Source organism: Periplaneta americana, chromosome 12, assembly GCF_040183065.1.
Source record: "Periplaneta americana isolate PAMFEO1 chromosome 12, P.americana_PAMFEO1_priV1, whole genome shotgun sequence".
In the NCBI taxonomy this organism is placed as follows: Eukaryota; Metazoa; Arthropoda; class Insecta; order Blattodea; family Blattidae; genus Periplaneta; species Periplaneta americana.
This window is the reverse complement of record NC_091128.1, coordinates 99,681,878-99,707,684: the sequence shown is the minus strand read 5'-3', so window position 1 is coordinate 99,707,684 and position 25,807 is coordinate 99,681,878. Positions and strand designations below refer to the sequence as shown.

The following is a 25,807-nucleotide window of genomic DNA, read 5'->3' as shown; positions in this document are numbered from 1 at the left end:
AATGGAGAAAGCTGGGTTTACAGTGAAAGACCTTTCCTTGGGCAGAACACGAAATGAATTAAATCTCGAATACGGTTATTAATACTGTACATAATTGTTAGCATACTGTAACATATTCATATTCACTCTTTTATTTACTTTATAATAATAATAATAATAATAATAATAATAATAATAATAATAATAATAATAATAATAATAAAAATATTATTATTATTATTATTATTATTATTATTATTATTATTATTAATTTGGAGCTAAGCGGGATGAAGTTACAGGAGAATGGAGAAAGTTACACAACACAAAACTGCACGCATTGTATTCTTCACCTAACATAATTAGGAACTTAAAATCCAGACGTTTGAGATGGGCAGGGCATGTAGCACGTATGGGCGAATCCAGAAATGCATATAGAGTGTTAGTTGGGAGACCGGAGGGAAAAAGACCTTTAGGGAGGCCGAGACGTAGATGGGAGGATAATATTAAAATGGATTTGAGAGAGGTGGGGTATGATGATAGAGACTGGATTAATCTTGCACAGGATAGGGACCGATGGCGGGCTTATGTGAGGGCGGCAATGAACCTTCGGGTTCCTTAAAAGCCATTTGTAAGTAAGTTATTATTATTATTGTCTAGGCAAAGAGTTTGTATAATACAAATTTACGAGTTTGCGTCAGATGCTCGATTCCAACACGGAAAGCAGCAGCGCAATCAGTCACACCACACTATAGCACAACTTCACAACGTCGCTCCCTTCCCGAGTATGAGAGAGAGAACTGTCTATACCTTTCTAGTTTTGTATAGGCTGTAATACCTCTATCACATTTACGGTAAGACATGTCGTGAAAATTTACACACGACAAAGTTCCTACCCCCAAAACAAATAACGTTGTAGCGCCACTACGTAAGAAACAGGGAGTATAAATTTGCCGGTAAATATCGAACTGTCCGTTAATAAGAGGTGTCCGTTAAGGGAAGTTCTTCAATGTCTTCGTGAAATTTCCCTTGTTTATCCCGCAGTATATCTAGAGAAGTCTACTTGAGAAACGGAAATATTTACAAAGATTAAGACATAAAAAGTACAATACCGAATTCAGGCAGTATAATAATATATTATATAACTCACTTTATGCAAATTACGCATAAAGCATACCGATAGCACCAAAACCTTGTTCCCTCATTATCACTGAAATTAACGCCCCTATTCAGGTTTTGAGTATCTGCTAAGTAATTGTATAATACATGAATACCTTAGGACGTAAACAATAAGTTTTTAGGCATGACCTGTTTTGAAGAAACCGTGGAAATTGTTACTGGCCGCATGAAGGTCAACCGGCTCGGTGAGGCCGCCGCTTGAGCGTTGCGAGCCGTGCGCGCCTCCTTAGCTCAGTGGCAGAGCACTGGTCTTGTAAACCAGGGGTCGTGAGTTCAAACCTCACAGGGGGCACTTGAATTTTTATTTTATATAATAACTTTACTTTCCTACAAACTTCAACATACAGTACAGAATTTCAAACAGACAACCACAGTATCCGCAGTAATTATTTTTTATTACTTGTTTTCATTTCGCGCAATAATGAAAATCCGCAACACTTCATCTTTATATTTTCTTTGTAACAGTCTGATTCGGTGGTTGTTGTTGTTGTCTTTGTCTTTGCTTTGTAACAGCCTGATTCGAATGTTTTTCTTCTTGCTATTGTTGTCGTTGTTGTAATATTTGTCTTTTCTTTGTAACAGCCTGTTTCGGACGTTCTTCTTCTTGTTATTGTTGTCTTTTCTTTGTAACAGCCTGATTCGGATGTTCTTCTTCTTGTTGTTATTGTTGTCTTTGTCTTTGCTTTGTAACAGCATGATTCGGATGTTCTTGTTATTGTTGTTGTTGTTGTCATCTTTGTCTTTTCTTTGTGACAGGCTGATTCGGATGTTCTTTTTCTTGTTATTATTGTCGTTGTTGTCATCTTTGTCTCTTCTTTGTAACAGCCTGATTCGGATGTTCTTCTTCTTGTTATTGTCGTTGTTGTCTTTGTCTTTCCTTTGTAACAGCCTGATTCGGATGTTCTTATTGTTATTGTTGTCGTTGTCATTTTTGTCTTTTCTTTGTAACAGCCTACTTCGGATATTCTTGTTATTGTTGCTGTCGTTGTCTTTATTTTTTCTTTGTGACAGGCTGATTCGAATGTTCTTCTTGTTATTGTTGTTGTTGTTCTTGTTGTTGTCATCTTTGTCTTTTCTTTGTAACAGCCTGAATCGAATGTTCTTCTTGTTATTGTCGTTGTCGTCTTTGTCTTTTCTTTGTGACAGGCTGATTCGGATGTTCTTCTTGTTATTGTTGTCATCTTTGTCTTTTCTTTGTAACAGCCTGCTTCGGATATTCTTGTTATTGTTGCTGTCGTTGTCTTTGTTTTTTCTTTGTAACAGCCTGAATCGAATGTTTTTCTTGTTATTGTTGTTGTCGTCTTTATATTTTCTTTGTAACAGCCTGAATCGAATGTTCTTCTTGTTATTGTTGTTATCTTTGTCTTTTCTTTGTAACAGCCTGAATCGAATGTTCTTCTTGTTATTGTTGTTGTCGTCTTTATCTTTTCTTTGTAACAGCCTGAATCGAATGTTCTTCTTGTTATTGTCGTTGTCTTTGTCTTTTCTTTGTGACAGGCTGATTCGGATGTTCTTCTTGTTATTGTTGTCGTTGTCATCTTTGTCTTTTCTCTGTAACAGCCTGCTTCGGATATTCTTGTTATTGTTGCTGTCGTTGTCGTCTTTGTTTTTTCTTTGTAACAGCCTGAATCGAATGTTCTTCTTGTTATTGTTGTTGTCGTCTTTATCTTTTCTTTGTAACAGCCTGAATCGAATGTTCTTCTTGTTATTGTTGTTGTCGTCTTTATCTTTTCTTTTAACAGCCTCAATCGAATGTTCTTCTTGTTATTGTTGTTGTCGTCTTTATCTTTTCTTTGTAACAGCCTGAATCGAATGTTCTTCTTGTTATTGTCGTTGTTGTTTTTGTCTTTGGTTTGTAACAATCTGATTCGGATGTTATTCTTCTTATTGTTGTCGTTATTGTCATCTTTGTCTTTTCTTTGTAACAGCTGCTTCGGATATTCTTGTTATTGTTGTTGTCGTTGTCGTCTTTGTCTTTTCTTTGTAACAGCTTGAATCGAATGTTCTTCTTGTTATTGTTGCTGTCGTCTTTGTTTTTTCTTTGTAACAGCCTGAATCGAATGTTATTCTTGTTATTGTTGTTGTCGTCTTTATCTTTTCTTTGTAACAGCCTAATTCGGATGTCCTTCTTGTTATTGTTGTCATTATTATTATTATTATTATTATTATTATTATTATTATTATTATTATTATTATTATTATTATCTTTGTCTTTCCAGGTTATTGTCACGTTTATGCAGATAATAGAGGCCTGTGTCAATAATAAGAGAATACCTTTTCAACCCCAATTAGATTTTTATGTAGATAATGAATTTTATACAGAAACGATATGACATTCGAATTAATTACTTACTTTCTTAAATGTTTTCATTTCACGTAATAACGAAAATCTGTTAACATTCAATGTTGTGATTTCTTATTAACAGTTGTTCTTTTCTTCTTCTTTCTAGGCTATTTGTTTTTTTTATATAAAAAAACAATTACGTGTATGTATGTTTCCGTTTTACGTAATAATTAAAACACACAATTACGTTATTTCTTATTAGCCTTCTTTTTCTTAGGCTATTAGCCTATTTTTACAGGTAACGCAGTCTTACACTGAAATAATAAAATATTTAGGTACATAAATTGTTTTATAAATGTTTCCGTTTTACGTAACAATTAAAGTTTAAAACATGCATTGCTATTAATTCTTATTAACAGTTTTGTTCTCCGTTCTTGGTTATTGTCCTGTTTTTTGCACATATACAGTAGTTTTGCACAACTAACGACATACTACTTATCATTTTTATATTTTCTTTTGCGTAATAATTAAGGTTTACAACATTAATTGTTGTTATTTCTTATTAACAGTCTTTAACAGTCAAGGTTATTAGAACATTTATGCAGATAACCTATTTTATTTATTCATTAAAGGCATCAGCTGAAAGAATTTGAGTGACCACAAGGGTCCTGAATACAATAAACATTTACAGGCCTATCTTTTCAACCCCAATTTTGGAAAAGCTAATTTTATTCTCGGAAAAGCTAACTTCAATTTCGGAGAAAGTAAATTCAGTATTGGAAATGATATCAAACTCAGAAAACAATAGAGTTAATTTAGAAAAATAACCAGCCTCCTTTTCCTTTCTAGGCTATTACTCTGTTCTCATACAGATAATGAAGTTTATACCGTTAACTACATAGCCTAATATTTGTTTCATGAATGTTTCCTTTTCACGTAAAAATTAAAATCTACATCATTCACTGTTATTTCTTACCGATAGCCTCCTTCTCCTTTTTCTAGGCTATTAACCTGTTTATGTAGGTAATAGAATTTTATATTGCTATCGGCATAATATTTATTTTATGAATGTTTCCGTCTTACGTAATAATGAACGTCTGCAATATTTCATCGTTATTATTTATCAACAACCTTCTTCTTTCGAGACAATCAGCCTATTTATACACACAATGAGTCATTTAATTTTTATAGGACCAACTTGGGTAAATAAACAAAAATATTTTTCCAAACGTGCGGACCTAATAAAACTTCCACAAACTGACGACTTTTCACTACGAAACCGAGCTTCCATTCCTGTAAGGTTATGTAACATTCGTAGTGAAAATAAATATAATTATGGGACAGGAGGTGAAACAATAGTAAAGAACATATCCAGGAAGCTTGCAGGATATAAGTTCCCAGATCGGAAAAGGAATGAAGATGTAGGCTATGTAAGGCAAAATTACAGAATACAGAAATAATTACCGGTATAACTGATATACTGAAAGACCAACTGACAATGAATTGCAACCTTCTATCAAAGTCGTCTTCCATTAGACCAAACTCCTGCAAGGATTGGACTTTATAAGTGTGATATTTAGTATTGTATAAACTCCGGTCAACATATACTTGGAGGATTTAGTGAAGAACTGTCTTCAGAACATGGGAGGTATAAGAGTAGGAGGAAGAAGAATCAAGTGTACAGGCCTAAGCTTTGCTGATGATACGGCGTTGTTACCAGAAGAGGAGACGATATTAAGGGATACGCAAATGAAGTTAAATGACAGCTGTGAGCAATATGGGATGAAGATAGTTATCGAAAGAAAATTAAATACCATAGTTACCGAAAGAAAATTAAAGAAGGTAAACGTGCGAATTCGAAATTAGGCAGTAGAACAAGGGGACATCTTTAAATACTTGGTGTATGCTATATGTATTAACACAGGAAGTCAAAAGAAGAATAACAATGGCAAAGTAAGCTTTTAATAGAAAAAGAGCATCTTCTACGGACCTCTGGAAAAATAACTAAGGAAGAGACTAGTGAAGTGCTTTGTATGGAGTGTGGTATTGTATGGGGCAGAAACGTGGGCATTACGATGAAATGAAGATAAACGACTAGAAGCACTGAAATGTGGTTCTGGAGAAGAATGGAGTGTGAAATGGGTAGACAGAATAAGAAATGAAGCTGTGTTGAAATGAGTGAACGAAGAAAGAATAATGCTGAAACTGATCAAGAAATCTTTAAATACTTGAGGTGTGCTATATGTTGTAACGAGCTGTTTACAGGAAGTCAAAAGAAGAATAGCAATGGCAAAGTAAGCTTTTAATTGAAGAAGGAGCATCTTCTGCGGACCTCTGGAAAAATAACTAAGGAAGAAACTATTGAAGTGCTTTGTGTAGAGTGTGGTATTATATGGGGATGAAATGTGGGCATTACGACGAAATGAAGATAAACGAATAGAAGCATTGAAATGTGGATATGGAGAAGAATGGAGCGTGTGAAATGGATACATAGAGTAAGAAATGAAGCTGTGTTGAAATGAGTGAGCGAAGAAAGAATAATGCTCAAACTGATCAAGAAGAGTAAAAGGCATTGGCTGGTTCACTGACTGAGAAGAAACTGCCTACTGAAGAATGAACTGGAAGAAATGACAAACGGAGAAAAAGTTCGGGGCAGAAGAAGATATCAGATGATAGACTACATTGAGATATATTAATCATGTGCGGAGACAAAGAGGAAGGCAGAAAATAGGAGAGTTTGGAGAATACTGGGTTTGCAGTGAAAGACCTGCCCTTGGACAGAAAACTATGAATGAATATTCTCCAGTCAGTTAGTTGCTTTTGAGATATCTAATATAGGTTCTATTTCACGGAGAGGAGAATGTAGTTTCTTTTTCACCATTAGTAAAACATCAAATTTCAAGTCGTCAGTGGACGATCTACCATATCTTTGTATGTTTCTGAAACGTCCATATTCTTCGCATTTCGTTTCTTTTCTACTCACAGTTGCCCGAGGAATAGGAGGGCGATTTGGATGAATTTCGTCAACATTAATATTGTGTGCATACTCTTGTTGTGTACGTTTTCTGTCACCTAATTCTATCATCATAATTTCAATCCTCTAATTTTCTGTTAAGAACACATCTTGAGTTATCTTGAATTCATCAATAAAACCACTTTCATGAAACAGGTACTAACAAAATGCATCAACAATAACCATAACCATAGTGCTTCTGAAAAAAAAAAAAAAACGGGACAGACTGTATCGGAGACACAGTCGCTAGTTTTATGCGTGAATACGTCGCTAATAGAATTGCTGTTGATGTAAACGTCAGCAGTAACAATCATCTCTTCTTTTCTTTGTATTGGGACTTCTGAGAGTAGGCATTTTGTATGTATTGAGAGTAAACGTGTCGATTGATATAGTAACCATTATGCTCTATAGTTTGCTACCCGTTGCTTATACGTCCACTCCCATTTCCGCTGCATATACCTCGACATTGTGAATTTTCTCTCTTCACTCAATTTCACTCGCGAATTTTTTCGATTCAACTTGTCGACTGCTCATTGTTATCAATTGAGATGGTAGCCTGGTTCGTTATGAATCGTTTGACAACGGTGCGAACGTTCTATACCTTCGCATTCTCATTTACATTATCTCAACTGCAGCGCGACCTGATAATTCGTTCCTCAAATTTTCCCTTCCTGCGTATCGCTATATGACGCCACCTGCTCCAATTCAAGGTTACATAGGATACTTCATCTGTCGATCGCCGTTTACTTTAACGAATAAGTTGTGTAGTTTAGAAATTATAGGTGCGACAAAACTGATTATGTCGGTCGACTTTCTGGAATGGCACCCTAGTACTGGTCCGAACTTACAGTATATACGTATTCACGTCTAAAACAATAATGCAGTAAGACTTATTGAATGAAAATTATTCTCTTTCAGGCGGTATTAAAAAATTATAGGGTGTCATTTAAAAATGTTCTCGATGATGTCATAACAGATACAACAATAGTCGCAAAAATATTTAGTTTCCATAAAAGTATTCCTTCCGAAATACAAGGTTTGACTTTACTGAGCTTTTCTTTATTTTCAGCCAAGAAGTTTCGTGACCTACAAAATATTTTTAGTTGAGAGTAAACTACCCAAAGTAAACACATACTGTATTTCAGGTACATAGGCTAGAATAAATATTAAATTTCCCTGTATAGTAATAAACTAGGAGTATTAAAAACAAAATGCCAACACTTGTGAAATTTTATCAACCAATGAGGATAGATCTATTGAAAAGTAATGCTGAGCTGGAAATGACAAATGGCGTAACTTCTTTCGTACACCTTTCTTGATCTGAAAGCTCTGTGTTACAATTCAGTACCAGTCCTCAAAAAACACAAGGAGATCGCCACGGTTGCAGTTAAAATAATATTCAATCTTTGTTTGGAAGGAGAGAGAGGGAGGGAGGTAGGACAAACAGGCTGTGTATCACAGGTTGAAAAGCAAAAGCTCCGAACCAAAGCAAGAAAAGAGCAGCCATCAATCACAAAGTCAGAGCAGAACAAATGGAGCAATAGAAGAATTCCTTCTTGTACATGGTCCCTGCTGGTTTTGACTGGCGCATTAACCACATGTTCGGGTCTTTGACCCCACTTCCGTCCAGTGCACTATATAAAGAACTGCATTCAATGTTTTTTATGCTATATTTTCGTGCAACCTGTAAGATCAGCAAGGGTCTGCCCCCATTAATATTCCTTTGCCCTTCTTCACTGCCACACATGGAATTCAGTCGTCCACCTGTTGGCAGACGGCAACACAGTTAAATCAGCCGTGTAAATTTATGAGAACGTGTCTAATTGAATCGAGGCAGCTGAACTAGCAAATGAGGCGATACGCCGCACCGTGACAGAAGAATTTGAATGAGAAGTTCTCGATTTCTGCAGTCGTGGCTTAAGTAGTAGGCTATTTCAGACGCAGATTAGAATACGGTATGGAAGATAATACATATTTGTGGTTTCAAATCTCGTCTAGGACACTTATGTGTCTTTTATCAACGTATTATCACAGTCTAGTATATACAGTCACGAAGCTCAATACGTAGTAAATATGCATCTATAGATAGTTGCTAATCACTAGGATCGCTAATATCGCCTCATTACAGACAATGTGAAATAGTACCGGCGCAGTCTATTGTTCCTAGCATCCTCACAATCAAGCTTCGTGACTATATATACTGGGTGTTCATTTCAAAGTGTGTCATGACGTCACTATTGTGAGTCAGCGATTTGAAGCGAGTTTCAGCTTTTATGTCAGAGAAGTTGCCTATTAATCAAGGCGTTCAACCTGAACTTGAGAACGTGTACTGTATAACTTGAACTTCGTAGCAATAGATGGCGGTCTGTAAAGTCTGTGTGCTACCATAACCTCTTTCGAACTGTGTTTTGCGCGGGCAAGCCGTACCCAGGGTATTTGTTATCATCGGTTGCGTACGGCAACATTCCACAATACAAATCAAATGCTCCGTGTCCATGTTGATCGTCCAAGTTAATGTCAACAAATACGTAAGTAATCGTCTTAACCATCTCCCCATATCCCGACAGTAAGAAAAAAACTCACCTCAGTACGTGTTTCCAAACAGTTCACATTCCTGCCACTACAGGTGTTACCGTACGTATCGGTAAGTACTCTTCAGAATGAACGCCGCACTTGCTAGGCATCTTCTCTGGCATATAGATAATATGCATCTGCGGAAGTGTAGGAAGATTGAATTCTCTAGGCTCATCAACTAGCCACATGACGGCATACAGCGAGTCATGACACACTTTGAACTGAACACGCAGTACTAGACTGTGGTATTATTCTGTTTTGTCTTACAAGTGAAATTCACTGAGTAGAAACTATTTTAATGAAAATTATAAGGAGGGCAAATCCACACATACAGTCTCTCTCTCTCTCTCTCTCACACACACACACACACACACATACATACATACATACATACATACATACATACATACATACATACATACATACATACATACATACATACATACATACATACATACACGTATCGCTTTTAAATTAGGATTTTGGTAAATAGAAAATATTAGAAATCATTACAATTACAGTGCGACCAAGCGTTCAGCTGTGTCGGCGAAATATTAAACTAAATGTGTGCCTCTACACGGATCAATTTTTCTTTGAACTTCACGCATCCAAGTAATGCATGCAACGCATGGCGCACCATGTAGACACAAAATCTACATGCGTCTAAACAGATTTTTGCGACTCTCTGGTCTTACCAGCGTATATGGAATTATAAGTATGGACACTGCGCGTTGGTACCTTTGATGTAGTAATGCCTTATTTCAGTGACCTTCAAACCAGCTCTATTTGCATCAGCGGGAAGTTCTGCCTTTTTTCCTACAGTTGGCGCTGATATCGCACCAGCAGTCGGCAGCAGAAATACTTTTAGCAGATTTGCCTACGAATCAGGATAGCTGTTCCACCGTTCGCGGGTGTCAGAGTCGATATCCATAGTACCGCAATCCTTTGCGCCGGAAATGCCGACAAATCAGCCATTGCTATTCCAGTGCGCACTATTCAGCGTACACAGTTGTATAGGGAATGAATGTGGCTTATGTAGCCTAAATCAGAGTCAAATATTCTTAATTTTAAGACACATGACATTGGCCTAAATTGAGTTTTACTTTAAATGTTAATATCCCAAGCGTATTGAAATGGAATAACAATGGCGGCCGATTGCGCTATTCGGGGTATCCCGAGCCGTAGCGGAGAAGTAAAGCAGCAGAAAGCCGCCATTTGTATGGTAAAAAAAAACGCGCGGGATTTCGAAAACGCTATTTGAATACGTGTTGTATTGCGTATCCGAAAGTTAAATGTTTTTGTTTAAAGGAACAATACTTCCTTTGCGAGATACCTTTAATACAGTGTTTCTGCTATTAGCAGAGTTGCTAGGTTTTCTGCGAGAGAAATTGGGATATCAAAAGCTAAATTAAGACATTAGACTTAACAACACTTTATCATAAGATTTATTGCAGTTTTCTGCAAAGTAGTGTTTAAGTGCTTTTTAATTAATAGGCCTATTCGCCTCCGTGAGAAACACTAAAATATGAAGGACACACAGTACAGTGAACACTACAATAATATCTTATTTTATTAACCACGAATATGTTTTAACCATTTGCTACTAAATTAACTTTGCAACTTTTCTTTTTGGAACCGGTACTGCAAAAGTTTCACTATCTGACGATGAATCCATGTTTAAACATGGTTCACTAAACTATAAAACGCAGCAATTGTATGTGTCTGTTATTAAAGTCGCGTCGCTGTTATTTCCGACTTGACTCCTCCTCTTTGCTTATGCCTTAGGAAGCGAAGGCTCTATAAAGTCTAGGTAGGTAGTATCGTTCGCCATTTTTGTTCTTTCGTTGCCGACCTACCAGACGAGAAATCTATTTGCCGCACCGTTAAACATTATCATGTCGTAGCTCCTATGATAATAAATCAAATGCACTGTAGGCCTAATTGAGCAAATAGTTGAGCGGCAAATATCGTCCTCGTGTGCTTTCTGCGAACGCCAACGAAAGAGCCAAAATGGCGGGAGATTAGATTAAGTATTTATCGAGCCTTAGGAAGTGCATAACGTCATCAGCAGCGAATGACAAGACGCACACGTTTAAATATAGCCGACCTGCAAGCGTGATTAGCTGTCGGAAATAAGAACGACGGGACTATAGTGTAAAATACGATATCAAAACGCTATCCTTTTTGCCACTCAACGCAATTAAAATACACAATGTTTACTAATTGCAAGAGCAGCAACTAGGGACCGAAACGGATTAATCAACAATGCGGTAGAACTAGGAGTATTATTATTTTGTGAGGTTAGTTGCCTTACGGCAATCAGCTTGGCTACCTCATAGACTTACTAAATATCCGCGGGTTACCTCTATGTTTACAATGTTACCATTTGAGTCAATGTGTAAATAAAAATATCGGATAATAGGAAATACAGATATAATTTGTTTAAATATGTTCTAGGCTAATGTCTGTAAAATCGGGATTTTTGTCAATCCCGACTCGCTTTAATCGGAATTCAACCAGGAAATTTGGAGAATTCCGCCTAAATTGGGATACTCGGCAACCTTGGCTGTCAGACTTGCATCATTTTCATAGGAACTCTGAATGTGAATATGCATAACCACGGTTAATAAAAGTTTATTCTAAAAACTATTTAAAACTTCTTCACATTCTTCTAGTGTAATAGTATCCATATTTATTTCTTTCGATATCAAATAAGTTTCCTTTTATTCCTAATTTTTAGTTCATAATGCTCTAAAAAAAAAGTTTAACCACTCATTTTCCGTTATTGGATTTAATTGTAATTTATCTTGCTCTTGGGCATTTAATTATCTTAAAACTGTATGTGTAAATTCTTGTCCTCCCTGCAGATCATGTCCTAACTCGTTAACATATGTATCCAAACTTTTCCTATGCAACTTTCTTACTTCTCGTTTGACTATCGCACATGTTCTCTTATATTCAATTTCATTTTGTATAGATTTGTCTTGTAAATATTTTAAATAACCTTTCTTTTAATTTGCAATCAAATCAGCAATCACCCTGGTTTCAAATACTCAGACCTCTTTTCTTAACTCTTCTCTTTCTTTTACCAAGGGCTTTCTCAGCTACTTGTAGTATTATTTTCTTTAGCATTTCCCATTCGATGTTAATATTATTACTAATAGGCATTTCTTCAGACAAATTGTTTAGTCTATTTCTATGTAAATAATGTATACTCCCTTGTTTAAGTAGGTGGGTTTTATGTGTTTCTTTCTTACTATTACATGCTAATTTATTCTTTTTCCAGGGGGCTAGAATAATTAAATTGGCCACAACTACTCGTAAGTAATAGTCTGTTTGGATGTCTCTACCTCTATAAACCCGTGTAACCTCTATAAGAGGTGATATCTTAGTATTTGCCATTATATAATCAATTATACTTGCACTGTTTCTATCTATTCGTGTCATCTTGTGTGTATCTTTATGCTCAGAAAAGGTATTTATTATCCTCAGTGCGTTAAATGAACAGACATCTCTCAATTCATTTCCATTTCTTGTTATACTTTGTTCACCTTTATTTCCAACAATTCCTGGGACTGTCTCATTATTATCTACTCTTGCATTCATGCCCCCTGCCAAAACGCAATAATTAATCATGAGGGTTCACTCTGTGAATAGTTTCCTGCAGTTGTTCATAAAATTCTTCATAGTCTTCTCTTCTTCCTTCCTGAGGATCTTCTCTTCTCCCTTGCTGAGGACCATACGCCCCCATAATAGTTAAATATCCCCTTTCATGTTTATATCTGAGCAGTAGGCCTATTATTCTTTAATTTATCCATAGGTAGCTTTGTACTTTATTCTTCCATATTTTGTTTATAAATATTGCCACGTCCACACCTGTGGAGTAACGGTCAGCGCGTCTGGCTGCGAAACCAGGTGGCCCGGGTTCGAATCCCGGTCGGGGCAAGTTATCTGGTTGAGGTTTTTTCCGGGGTTTTCCCTCAACCCAATACGAGCAAATGCTGGGTAACTTTCGGTGCTGGACCCCGGACTCATTTCACCGGCATTATCACCTTCATATCATTCAGACGCTAAATAACCTAGATGTTGATACAGCGTCGTAAAATAACCCAATATAAAAAAAAATATTGCCACACTATCAGAAGCTCGTTTATTAAGAGGGACTCCACTATAAATATAAATAATCTTTTAGTTCTTCGGAACCTTTCAGTTTTTTTTTAGTCTCGGTAATGATCGGTATGTCTATATGTGCTGCTTTAAATTCCTTTTCTAGAACATATGCATTATGTAGAATGCCACTTATGTTCCATGTTGCTATCTTCCATTTACTGTATTTATTTTTCCTAATCGTTTGCTCTTATTCATGTAATAGATCGTCTTCGATTAATCGTTCGGGTAGCCTTTAGGAGAATTCGAGTTTAATTGTTCTCACAGTAGGTAACCGGCCTATTGCTGAATAAGATCGATGGCAGGACGACTGCCTTTAAGTCTTCGGAACTGCTTCTCACTTGTACTATCTTCAAGGAGAGAGCTGCCTCTTTCACTAAAAATATTTTTACCGTTGAGCTCTTCATTCATGTTACCTCTGATATGGGCTCTCAGAAATTTGTCCCTAGAGAGTGAGGGTGCCATTTTCGTCGTTCCAGAAATTTCCGTTATGGACTTCACCCGTAATCCTGGGCAAGAGACCGTTATCGGGTACTGATAGTCGGGTCAGCTAAGCCCGGGATTTTTTACGAGGTGTACTTCTCTCCCTCCTCCTTTCTCAACCGGGCTTGGGACCAGCTATGGCAGAATGCAATAACTGTATAATATTATTAACGTATATCATACAGAATGCGAATTCAATATTTTCTCCAGGGGGGATAATTAAAATTATAACTGTCGATAAAAAATACTGTCCGTAATAATAGCAGTGTTGGTTGACTCGTATTGTTGTCGTGCTCTACTTGCATTAAAGAAGAAATAAGATCGTTGTTAAGCAATGCATTAGTAAACCTATCATATAAAATACGAAACTATAAATTATGCACCTGCAGGGAATAAACGTTGTCCCTGGCAGGGTAAATTAGCTAATACCTTTTCAGTGGGAGACACCAAATTCTCAAAGGAGGGACAATCCCAGACAACTCTCAACGTTAATTCGCACTCTGGTTCCATACGCTGTTTTATGACAGCATTAAAAACAAGTAATGATAAAGAATTACAATATGAAATTTGTAATGAGTAATTTTATATCATGGTCTATGAAGAATGGGTTGCTATTACAGCAGTATTATTGCACGGAAAATCGTTTCATTATACAGTATTAATTTTATGGCACAAGTTATGCCGTCATAATAGAAATCATTACGTTTTAATTGGCATGGTAATATTTTACGGAATTGATAAAATAATGTAGCATATTGTGCACGGTTTTGACTAAAGATAAAGACTGTTTATAAAGCTGGTATACAAAAAAAGCACTCATTATGTAAATATATTATTTCTTGGCAACACTGTAGGAGTCACATGTTTATATGTAACAGATCGCAACACCACCAGGCCTGTGCTTCTACGCAGCAGTATTGAACAGCTGGCGAATTCGGTCATCAGCAGGAAGGAAGGACGGACGAACGGAAGTATGTAAGGAAGTAAATTGTATGAAAGCAGTACGAATTCTTTTTTTAACTCTTTTCATTAAAGAGACAGGCAGATGTTCACAGCAATTTAAAAGTCTCTTCACCTCATATAAACATCCTTTGTTATTCGACGTCAGGTAGGCCTAGCCTGGTATATGGTCAGTTCTCTATTAAGCAAGGTCCTAGACAACTTTCAATGTTACTACGGCTGTTGAAAAATAACAGTCGCAGTGCTGTGTAAAGTAGAGCGAGATATATTGTGCAGCTGTAGTCAACATATTAAAGGCAGCAGTGTCACTTTCTGATGGCAATTCTTGTTCATTTTTCGTTCACAAGATTTGAGTGTCTAACCACAGTCTAGTATATATAGTCACGAAGCTCAATACGTAGTAGGTCTAAATATATATATATATATATATATATATATATATATATATATATATATATATATATATATATTTATTTATTTAAATTCAAATATACAGAGTAAAGAAATATAATTACAAAAACAAACAAAGAGAAATACAAATAAAATAATACAAGCAATATAAAAAGAAGATACAGTAGTATCAACAAAATTTGAGACCGAATGAGCAGCGCTCGTGCTCGGTCGCAGTTCAGATATAATATTAAAATAAAAAAAATAATAATAATATAAATAAATAAGTAAAATAAAATAGGAACTAAAATATAATTACAGCGGCAATGGAATTATATAATATAATATTAACACTAGAGAAGAATAATATCGCACGTGAAAAGTAGGATTAATATATATTTCAAAATTATAGACTACAAATATAATATAGGTTGATTAATTCATACACATAGGCTATAAATTTATATAATCAAATTGAAGATATTAACACGTTTCTAATTTTCTTGTTATATGTTAGTGGGTTACATGTTAGAAGTTCTGGGTGTAATTTAGTTAAAGCATTGTACAACCGAGGGCCAAAATTTATGCTATGCTTTAGACCAGCAGATGTGAGACATTTAGGTTCTACTAATGTTGAATTAATATTTCGTCTTGTGTCATAATTGTGTGTCTGTAATACAAACTTATTACGATTTTTATGATAAAATTTTAACAGCGTATACTTATAAATTTGTTCAATATTAAATACATTAAATTCAGAATAAATTAATTTAGTTGGATAATCGAAACGTTTCTTCAAACAAATTTTAATTATTCGTTTTTGTAGTAAATTTAACGGACTAAGATTAATTTTTGTACTTCCACCCCAAACAATTATACCATATTGAATGATAGACTGAATAATGGCCAAATAAACATTTCGTAGAACTCTAATAGGTAAGTAGCATCGAAGATTAACGAATTTATAAATTGTTTTACGAAGCCTCTTACAAAGATAAGTAATGTGATGAGGCCATTTTAAATTCTGATCAATAATGATACCCAGATATTTGACATACGTGGCTTCTTTCAAAGGTGGACATTTACAACTTTTGGGATCTAAACAATTTTCACTGTGTATTATTAGTCTATATTTATCGCTAAATTTTAAATTTTGAACACTGGCAGCTGTTAACGAAAAAGGAACTAAATATGCATCCATAGATAGCTGCTAATCACTAGGATCGCTAATATCGCCTCATTACAGACAATGCGAAATAGTATCGGCACAGTCTATTGTTCCTAGCACCCTCACAACTCAAGCTTCGTCACTGTGTATTAGACTATGGTCTAACTCTGAACGTTACAATCAAAGTTGTCATCCCAGAACTTGTTTAAGGAAAATTTAAGAGCACAAAAGAAAGTTTTCGAGCATTTAGGGAAACTGCGATAATTTTGAAAAATTTTTACTTCTTATAGGCTAATCAAATTCTCAATTTTACAGTCTTTTTTCTATCTGTTTTTCCTTGCCTTACGGCTTTAGAATACTCTCCTTCGGCCAATCATAGTAAAATTGAGCGACAAATCAAAGATGCAATGAAAGGGAATTCTAACGATTGAAATCTTTTAATGAATATAATCATTTTCTTTACGATTTACTTGAATATAGTGGTGATTTCAGATTATTTCTTAACAAGGGAAAACAAATTAAACAGCGCTTTGCATTCACATATAGAAAAGTCTTCTTCCTATTATTATTATTATTATTATTATTATTATTATTATTATTATTATTATTATTATTATTATTATTATTATTATTATTTTCATCATCATAATCATCGCTCATATCCATGTAGGTGGTGGTGGTGGTGGTGGTTGTTAAGGGGAGGTAACCTTTCGCTAGTAGGCCTATAGACCTACCAGTAACTATACAGTATATTATATTTCAACATATTTTTCCTCATAATCTAGAAGTTCTTTAGAAATAAAAATTGGTGTGCTTAATATAGTCTACACTGCCTGTAAATTACATCACTAAGCAATCTTCATCCTTTACGAAAGCACATTCGCTCTTTTTTGTTTTTCAGAAATTGCCACTACTATTAGGCTACTTGGTCGTCGGCGATCCTAGCGTAAGATTTTGTAAGTTGTGTAAAGAATACAAGATGGCTGTCTGAGAATCCGATGCAAACTCAACATTTGTGTTTGATATTCAATATTTCCTTTTTATGACTGTTAATGACAAAGTTAATGAAGATAATGAAGAGAAGTGTCTTAATGTAATAAGTGTTTTATGCTGTGAAGGTAGTGTGTAATGATGATGTTAAGGCTTAGTGGATTGTCATAGCTTCGAAATAGTGTTCCCTAGCTTGTCATTCATCATCATAAACAACAACATTCATAGATTAAATCGAATGGTATGTACCGATTTATGTACAGGTTAAAATTGATCTCAGCAACGTATTTTCCCGTTTTACGATGTTTCTACATCCTTTTGGGTTATAAGATAAGAGTTTTCTTGATTATATGTTTATCCTCCATTCGATAAAGATGTTTCATATTGTCATTTAATATAATATTGTTTTACATCAGAACCAGGTGAGTTGGCGATCACACTTATGAAATTTTCTGTAAAGTCACATATCATACCCAACATATCACATGCAGCGAGAGCTGGCTGTTCCGTCAAGTAAGCACACCCTTATCATTTTCATTAATTAACTGTTACAGGTCTACATGATCTTTGAGTTACACATTTTCCTTCTTGTGTATCCTTATTCTCTTTTACTCCTTTTCTTATTACTAAATTTTATAAAAGTATTACGATGTCGGAAAGAAATAATTGAGAGGGGATGGGATATACAAGATGGAAAAGCCCGTAAGACCAGTAATGCAGGAAAGTTGTTGAGCGTACTGTAACAATAATGCGATGTGTGGGATGAAAGGGGGAGTATGAATGAAGTGAGATGAGGATCGGCGATGACGTCTTACCTGGAGTGACTATTCTCTACATGTGTTATCAGCAGATTAAAGGCGATTAGCAGCTCGATAACGAAAGATAAGCAGTGAGTGACGTATGTGGCAAACAAGACAGTGAACTGCGGCACGTCATGTTGTATGCAATAGTGTTTGTTGTGTGCTAATGTCTTGTTAAACATGGTCCAGTCGAGATCAGTCAGCTGACGGCTTGTTGTTAAATGGAGACAGGGTTCAATCCAGGGCAGATCCTGTTAGATTTGTGATGGACAAAACAGCAGTGAGACAGTTTTACCGACTGACGTTTAGTTTATCATTGTCATTGTACCATTGCTCTAGTTGTAGATAATTATCTCAACTATACAGGATGTAACTAAAATGTATGTCAAAATTTTAGAGGCATATTCCTCTTATATAAAGGATGAAAAAATGCTATATGAACATTCATCCGAAAAAGCTTTATTTTCTTTTTACAGCCATTTTTATACAATTCTGCTTACATTACATTGTATGATGCGGTACATTGTGGGGAAAAAACAGCATACCACATAAAAATGTCAAAGTTTAGGCTGAGCATTGTTGGTGACGTTTTGCTGGGACTTCATGTTCTTACACCAAGGCTCAACAGAGAAAGATACAAAGTGTTTTCACAATACACTTTGCTTGTTCTGTTACACCATGTGCCGTTAGCAATATGACGAAACACGTACTTCATGCATGATGGAGCTTCTGCTCATTTCAGTGTTAATGTTTCTAAATCATGGATTTATTCCAATTAATCGAAATTTGCAGCTTGATGCTTTACTTTTCGCTGATGATTTAGTTCTCATGGCATCAACTGAAGATGATTTACAATATTCAGTACACAATTTAAATAAGGTCAGTGAAAAATATAACATGGAAATTAATATAGAAAAATCGAAAATCATGTCATTTTGTGGGAAATTCCCTGTACCAAGCAAAATCTGTTTGAATAATAAAATAATAGAAAGAGTAAATACCTTCACTTATCTTGGCTATACACTATCACCTTATGATGAAGTAGATATTGCTGAAAAAATATGTAAATATAATAAAACAATGGGGATCATTAATAAAATCATGAAACCCTCACTAGTACAAAGACACACAAGAATAGGCTTGTATAAAACCTTAGCACAGCCAGTATTAAGCTATGGTAGCGAAGCGTGGACTGTGAAGAATAAAGATGTCAGTAGAATAACAGCAAGTGAGATGAGGTTTATGAGAGCAACAGCTGGATATACTCGCTGGGATCATAAAAAAATGAGGACCTAATGCAAGAACTTCAAATAGAACCCATTATGTAGTTCATCAGCAAATATCAACTTCAGTGGAAGGGTCATCTCGAACGAATGAATCGATGCAGAATTCCAAAAGCACTGCTTCATTACCATCCATATGGCAAAAGATCTCTAGGCCGTCCAAAGAAGAGATGGACTGAAAATTCTAGTTTGAGACCGTAACAGGCCACTTGGCCTAATACTTGTTAGGAAGATGATGATGATGATGATGATGATGATGATGATGATGATGATTCTAAATCAAAGGTTCCGTGATAGATGGATAGATAGAGATGGCCCAATTTCTTGGCCTCTGCGCTCTCCGGACCTAGGGTGACCAGACGTCCTCTTTTATCCGGACATATCCTCCTTTTTAGGCTTTTGTCCGTGGTCCGGGCGGATTTTTTTAAAATCAAGAAATGTCCTCCTTTTCGTAACACAGTAATAAAGTGATATTTTGAAACTGATTTGACGCCTTTTTCAAGTAATTTGCCAGTAGGTGACAGCAGCATCGACGGAATATACTCTTTGCCAACGTTCATAACTCTCTTTGCTCCTGCTTTTGATAATAATTATAGTTTCCTTGGCTTTCATATGTAGCTAACTGTAAAATCATTTTATATTATTAAGTTTTAACATAAGTATGCTATAATAAAATAGATATTGACATAATTTTAAATACAATATAAGCCTAAGCCTAAATATAAATAGACATTTTCTATCCTCTTTAATAATAATAGTTCCCTTGACTTTCATATGTAGCTAATTGTAAAATCATTATTATTAAGTTTTATCATAATTATTTTGCTATAAAATAGATATTAACACACTTTTAAGTATGATATACGCCTAAATTTGTACTGTATATTGACGTAATTTAAAGTATAATATAGGTCTAAGCCTATATCAAAGTAGGCTACATATTTTCTGTCCTCTTTTTTCGAACAATGTCCTCTTTTTTTTTTAAACTTTGTGTCCTCTTTTTATCGATGTAAATCTAGTCACCCTATCCGGACCTAAACCTATTAGACTTTTATTCGTAGGGTCATTTAAAAGAACTTATGTAAGAAACCCCGGTACAAGATGAAGAGAGTCTTCGAGCGCATATTTTGGAAGACGAGACAATACAACATTCTTCAAGGATACATTAGCGCATCCAGGATTCAATCAGACGGCGTGTTGATTTATGTATCCGTCCTAACAGGGGTCTTTATGAGCACTTCCTGTAAGACGGATTTCCATGTGGTATGATATTTTTATTTCATAGTGTACCGCATCATACAATGTAAGCAGAGGTATAGAAATAGAGCTGTAACAAGGAAATGAAACGTTTCCGGACGAATGTACATATAATACAGTATTTGTCCACCCTCTATATGATAGAAATATGCTCCTAAAGTTTTTACATACATTTTAGTTACACCCTATATATTAGCCTCTCTACTTGAAAATGTCTGAAATAATGAATTTGTACTGTACTAAGAAAAATAAGAATACTCATTACTTCTCGCCAAAAAGGAGAAAATAAACTCTCTTTAACTATTAGGCTATTTAGGTCGTTGAAATTGGTGATAATGATATAGAGGATCCCTGGAAAACAATTTCAACAAGGTAATCAGCCCAAACGGGAATCGAACCCACGCCAAAGCGCAGTTTCAGATCAGCAAGCAAGTACGTTTACTGTCTTAGCTATGCCAGTGGGTAATAAATTGTATTATAGGAGGAATTAAAGAAAAAGGGGTGGTAATATTGAAAGAAATTAAAAGAGGTAAAGAAAGAAGGAAATAAATAAAAAAGAAATAAAATAATAGGAAAGTAAAAAACAAAGCTAAAAAGACGAGAAACAAAAAAATGGAATAAGAAAAAATGAAGGAAAGTGAAGATTGATTTTAAAAAATAAATGAGGAAAAGAAAAAGAATTACAAAAGTAAATAATAAAAATAACAAAAAAAATGAAGGAAAATAAAGAGAAATTTACTAAAGAAAGTAAAAGAAAAGAAAAGAGCTAAAAACAATTTTAAAAAGAGGTAAAGTCATCCCCTTTACAGGACATGGAGGCCCATAGGATAGCAGGAGGTTAAAGCTTCCACTTAATCAGCATTAATGGTAGTAGGGATTTCAGTTCTACATGCCCTCCGCTTTTACCTCCAAGTAAATACCCCTGGTACTCATTTCTGTTAGAGCCTGAGTAAACCCCAGGCCCATAATGCGGTCAAAAGAATTCGATCAGTGGAGAAAATCCGTGACTTCATTGGAAATTGAATCCGCGACCTTCAGCTTGCAGTGTTGAGCCTTAACCGCGACGATATCGAGCATCACAGAAAAACATTAAGGGGGGGGGGGAGGAACATGTAAAGAGGGAAAGAAAAATGAAAGAGAGCACTGCAAAGAAAAAAAAGAGACAGAGAAAAATAACAGAGGAAAAAAGAAAGCACGAAAACAGAAAAAGAAATGGATAAATAAATGAAGACAGAGTGAAAAAACGAAAAGAAACAAAGGAGAAAACAAGAATATAAGAAAGAAAAAGATATAAAGAAAGGAGAAAAAAAGAAAGTAATGAAACCAAAAAAGGACGGAATAAAACTGAAACTTGGAAAAGAAGAAAATGACGTAAATAAATGGAAAAATAAATAAGTAAATAAAGGTAAAGCATCTGAATGAAAGAAAAGACAAAAACATAAAACAAGAAAAAATAAATAAGGAAAGCAGAAAAATATATAAGAAACGAAACAAGACAGACAGAAAAGTATAGACAGAAGCAATGAAGAAAGACATTATACAGGGTGAATCATAAGTAGTAATGTCATTAATTTCAAGAGTTAGTCTTTGCGATATTCAAACAAAAAGTATAATATTTTTTTTCTCGTTTTTGCTTCCTTTTCGAGATAAAAATTTTATTATATGAAACATTTCATAGCGTGTTTTGACAAAGCCATTCATTTAATTCCTAATATACTTAGTCGATTTAAGAGAACAGTGTATTATGACAAATTATATTGAAAGAATTTTAGTTTTATCCTTCAAGTATGTGCAGAAATTTGATATGAACAAATGTAACTTTTCGTTCTGCAAAGGAATTTTACAATGTTATATTTGTTCAGATCAAATCTCTGCACATTTAAAGGTCCAAACTAAAAGTTCAAAGTTATGTTTTATTTAACGACGCTCGCAACTGCCGAGGTTATATCAGCGTCCGGCAGGAGTTCTTTTACATGCCAGTAAATCTACTGACATGAGCCTGTCGCATTTAAGTACACTTAAATTCCATCGACCTGGCACGGAATCGAACTCGCAACCTTGGGCATAGAAGGCCAGAGCTATACCAACTGCGCCAACCAGGCCGACCCCAAACTAAAATTCTTTCAATCATTTATTATCATAATATACTGCTCTCTTAAATTGACGAGAATATTGGAAATTGAATCAATGGCTTTGTCAAAACACGCTATGAAATGTTTCATATAATACCATTTTTATCTCGAAAAGGAAGCAAAAACGAGAAAAATTGTATAAACTTTTTTGTTTGAAATATCTCACTGAATAACCCCCTGATATTAATGACATTACTTACGGTTCACTCTGTATACATAAGAATTTTGATTAAGTTACGAAGCAAGTAAAGTTGATTGTAGAAAAATGTATTAAAGGAAGACCAGCAGGAGTCTGGAGCGAAAACCGCAGTTAAAATAGAGTAAATGGGAGCGGCCTTACGTAAGTGCGACCGCTGCAAGCCATTAGCCGTACTCTCCATTAAAAGAGATAACGGGGTTCGCGTTCAACGAATTATTGAATTAAATTTATGTAACCGACAAAGCTATGGTTAAGGCTCCCGTGACTTTAAATATCAAATGTTTCAGAGGTAAACAGAGTCAAGTGTTACGTAAAAGACTGAATAAGATCAGAGCACTTCCTTGACGACTTCAATTCTATTAGGCCTCTTAGGGAGAGTATAGAGAGTTCCCGTTAGATTGATTCGTAACAGTGAAACTTTCCAGTAGCGGACACCTTCCGGGAATAAAAAAGAAAAACCCTGCGCATTGCAGATGTCCGGTATTGGAAACATCAGTAGAATTAAATGTATTTTGCTATGCTCTGAATATGAATACCGTAGTACGAAACACATTATGTAAATTAAATTGTGCAAGATTACAAATAATATGTTAGGCTACATTTACTTATATTCATACATTATTCTAATTCAGGAGTTCTTAATCTTTTTTTGACCAAGTCCCAAAGCGATCAATTTGCGCGACTATTTTGAAGCTAAACAGAGCTAATGTAATAATTAGAGCTAGGAATTATAGGTGTCAAATTTCGGTCAAAAAGGTGTCTTAATTTAGTTGCAAAAGATACAAAGCTCCAAATTTCAAATGTGAATGTTCATTACAGACAGTACCAAGCCCAAGTACATCACATGGACACAAGATTCCTTGAATAAACTTAGTTTCATCCTCTTTTGTGAAAATTTCAGCTGACTAACCTACGCAGATGATATTGACAAGGAAAGGAAAAGAATTAATCTTTTATCAATGTAGGGGAAAACTCAAATTCCTTTTCTTCCTATTCAAAACCAAACGGGAGTTCAATGGAAGGCAAACTAATTTGAAACTTTTACCAAACAGGAATGCACTGAAGCGAAAGTAATGTAGTAGTTGTAGTACCACACTTTAAACAGTAAATTGTAATAAAAACATTCAGAAAACGTATCACAATCAACAGTAGAATAGTAGATTAAGGTGCCTGTAGATAGGTCAAGCCGCACATGTTTGATTTTCCTTGTTAATTTTTATAAGAATAAAATGCAGCAAATAAACCAAAGAAATGAGGGGAAAAGTGCAAAAAGATGCTGAAAGGTGCTGGCATTGGAAAAGATGCAAAAAGGTGCAACAAAAACACAGTTAGGAGTGTTTATTTCATATTTTCTTTGCAAGACAAGCCAATGTGGACATTTCAATAGCAAAAAATAATAATAATAAATAAAGTGTAGCACCTAAAATTCCTAGCTCTAGTTATAATACCGTATAAATAAGTGTAGTTTATTATTATTATTATTATCATTATCATTATTATTATTATTATTATTATTATTATTATTATTATTATTATTATTACAGAGAGAGAGAGACATTATCGTATTTATTTTTGTTCGTAAAAGCATAGTTCGTCTGCTCTAGTAAAAATACAATTCCCCGACATTTCTACTGCAGTATTTCTTCTCATTGTAATAGTGAAACTGTTTTATATTATATCCAAGCAGTGGTATAGCTTAATGGTAGAACATTCGACTGCAAGTCGAGACGCCTTCTGTTCAATTTCGAGTGCTCGAGTACCTTTAGTTCTTAATTTGTTATTATCGCCGCGGCCTCAAGCTTAACATGTCGGCATCATGCAATAACGTGCGGTGTGCTTTTAAAACATAATTTTGCCGACCGATTGTTGCTCTGTAGGTTTCACTCTAAGCGTCACGCTGTCACGTCTACTTCCTAGATAAGAATAAGCACTAGTTTGTTATATTGTTAAATGGCTATTATTATTATTATTATTATTATTATTATTATTATTATTATTATTATTTCATATACGAGTACGTTGACATTCTTAATTCTTAATAATAACTCTTTAATAATAATTTTTAATCACATACCTTAATGTTCATCCTCAGCACAAAACATTGCAACCTCGGTTTTAGTCCACGTGGATTAGACAAGTAGGTGTCATTATTTTAATAATGGAAGCAGCTTGTTGGTTGCAATATTGAAATTGAGGCGAGTGATTGGACCGGCTACATAAGAAATTGAAAACAATAACACAATTAAATTTCAAAGACCTGCCGAATGTTATGCACGTGGCCGCTCAAACACCTGCCGAATGTTAACCATGAGAGCGCAGCGATAATACTGTATATACAGTTATCAATATTGTTGGAGAAATTTATTTAATTTATGTACGTTTCTTAACCAAAAACAGTCATTTTAAAAGTAGGCCTGTCATTGTTTTAACTGCTGTAATGATCGACCGTGATTGTTGCCGTGTGGCTTATGGTGGTAATTGAACACCGGCACAAACAGTTGAAATACAGTGTTAAAAGAACTTTTCGCACGTTGCCGTATAATAAATAGTTCATTTTTAAGACGTTTGCCTAGCATTAAAATATCTACTTTTGGGAATGGCTGTCGGCAGAACCCGACAAATAAGGAAAACCAGCCAACCTCATTGTAACGAGACACTTTTGAACGACGTGGTGACTACGGGAATAGTGAGCTTTCGAAGAATTAGAGGCTGAACTTCATGGGTTCGAACTCTTGAGTACATTCCTTTTTCTTCTTAATACGTACTACGAATATTTACTGCGTCCGCATATTATGTATTATTGAAATTTAAAATACACCTACTAGCTTGTAGTTTGTTAACGTAAATAGTAATTATGCAATCTCAAATAGCCTACGTCAATACACTTTTCCTCTTTCGTTTCGAACACTTCAAAGATTAGATACGATCATCGTCATGAGGGATAAAGACAAC

General features: G+C 35.0%; 1 non-coding gene across 1 annotated transcript; it reads left to right on the top strand.

Moving 5' to 3' along the window:
- The first annotated feature begins 1,375 nt into the window (after positions 1-1,375).
- Positions 1,376-1,447, top strand: TRNAT-UGU (transfer RNA threonine (anticodon UGU)). The gene has a single exon. It is a non-coding gene; the product is annotated as a tRNA-Thr (tRNA).
- The last annotated feature ends 24,360 nt before the right edge of the window (positions 1,448-25,807 follow it).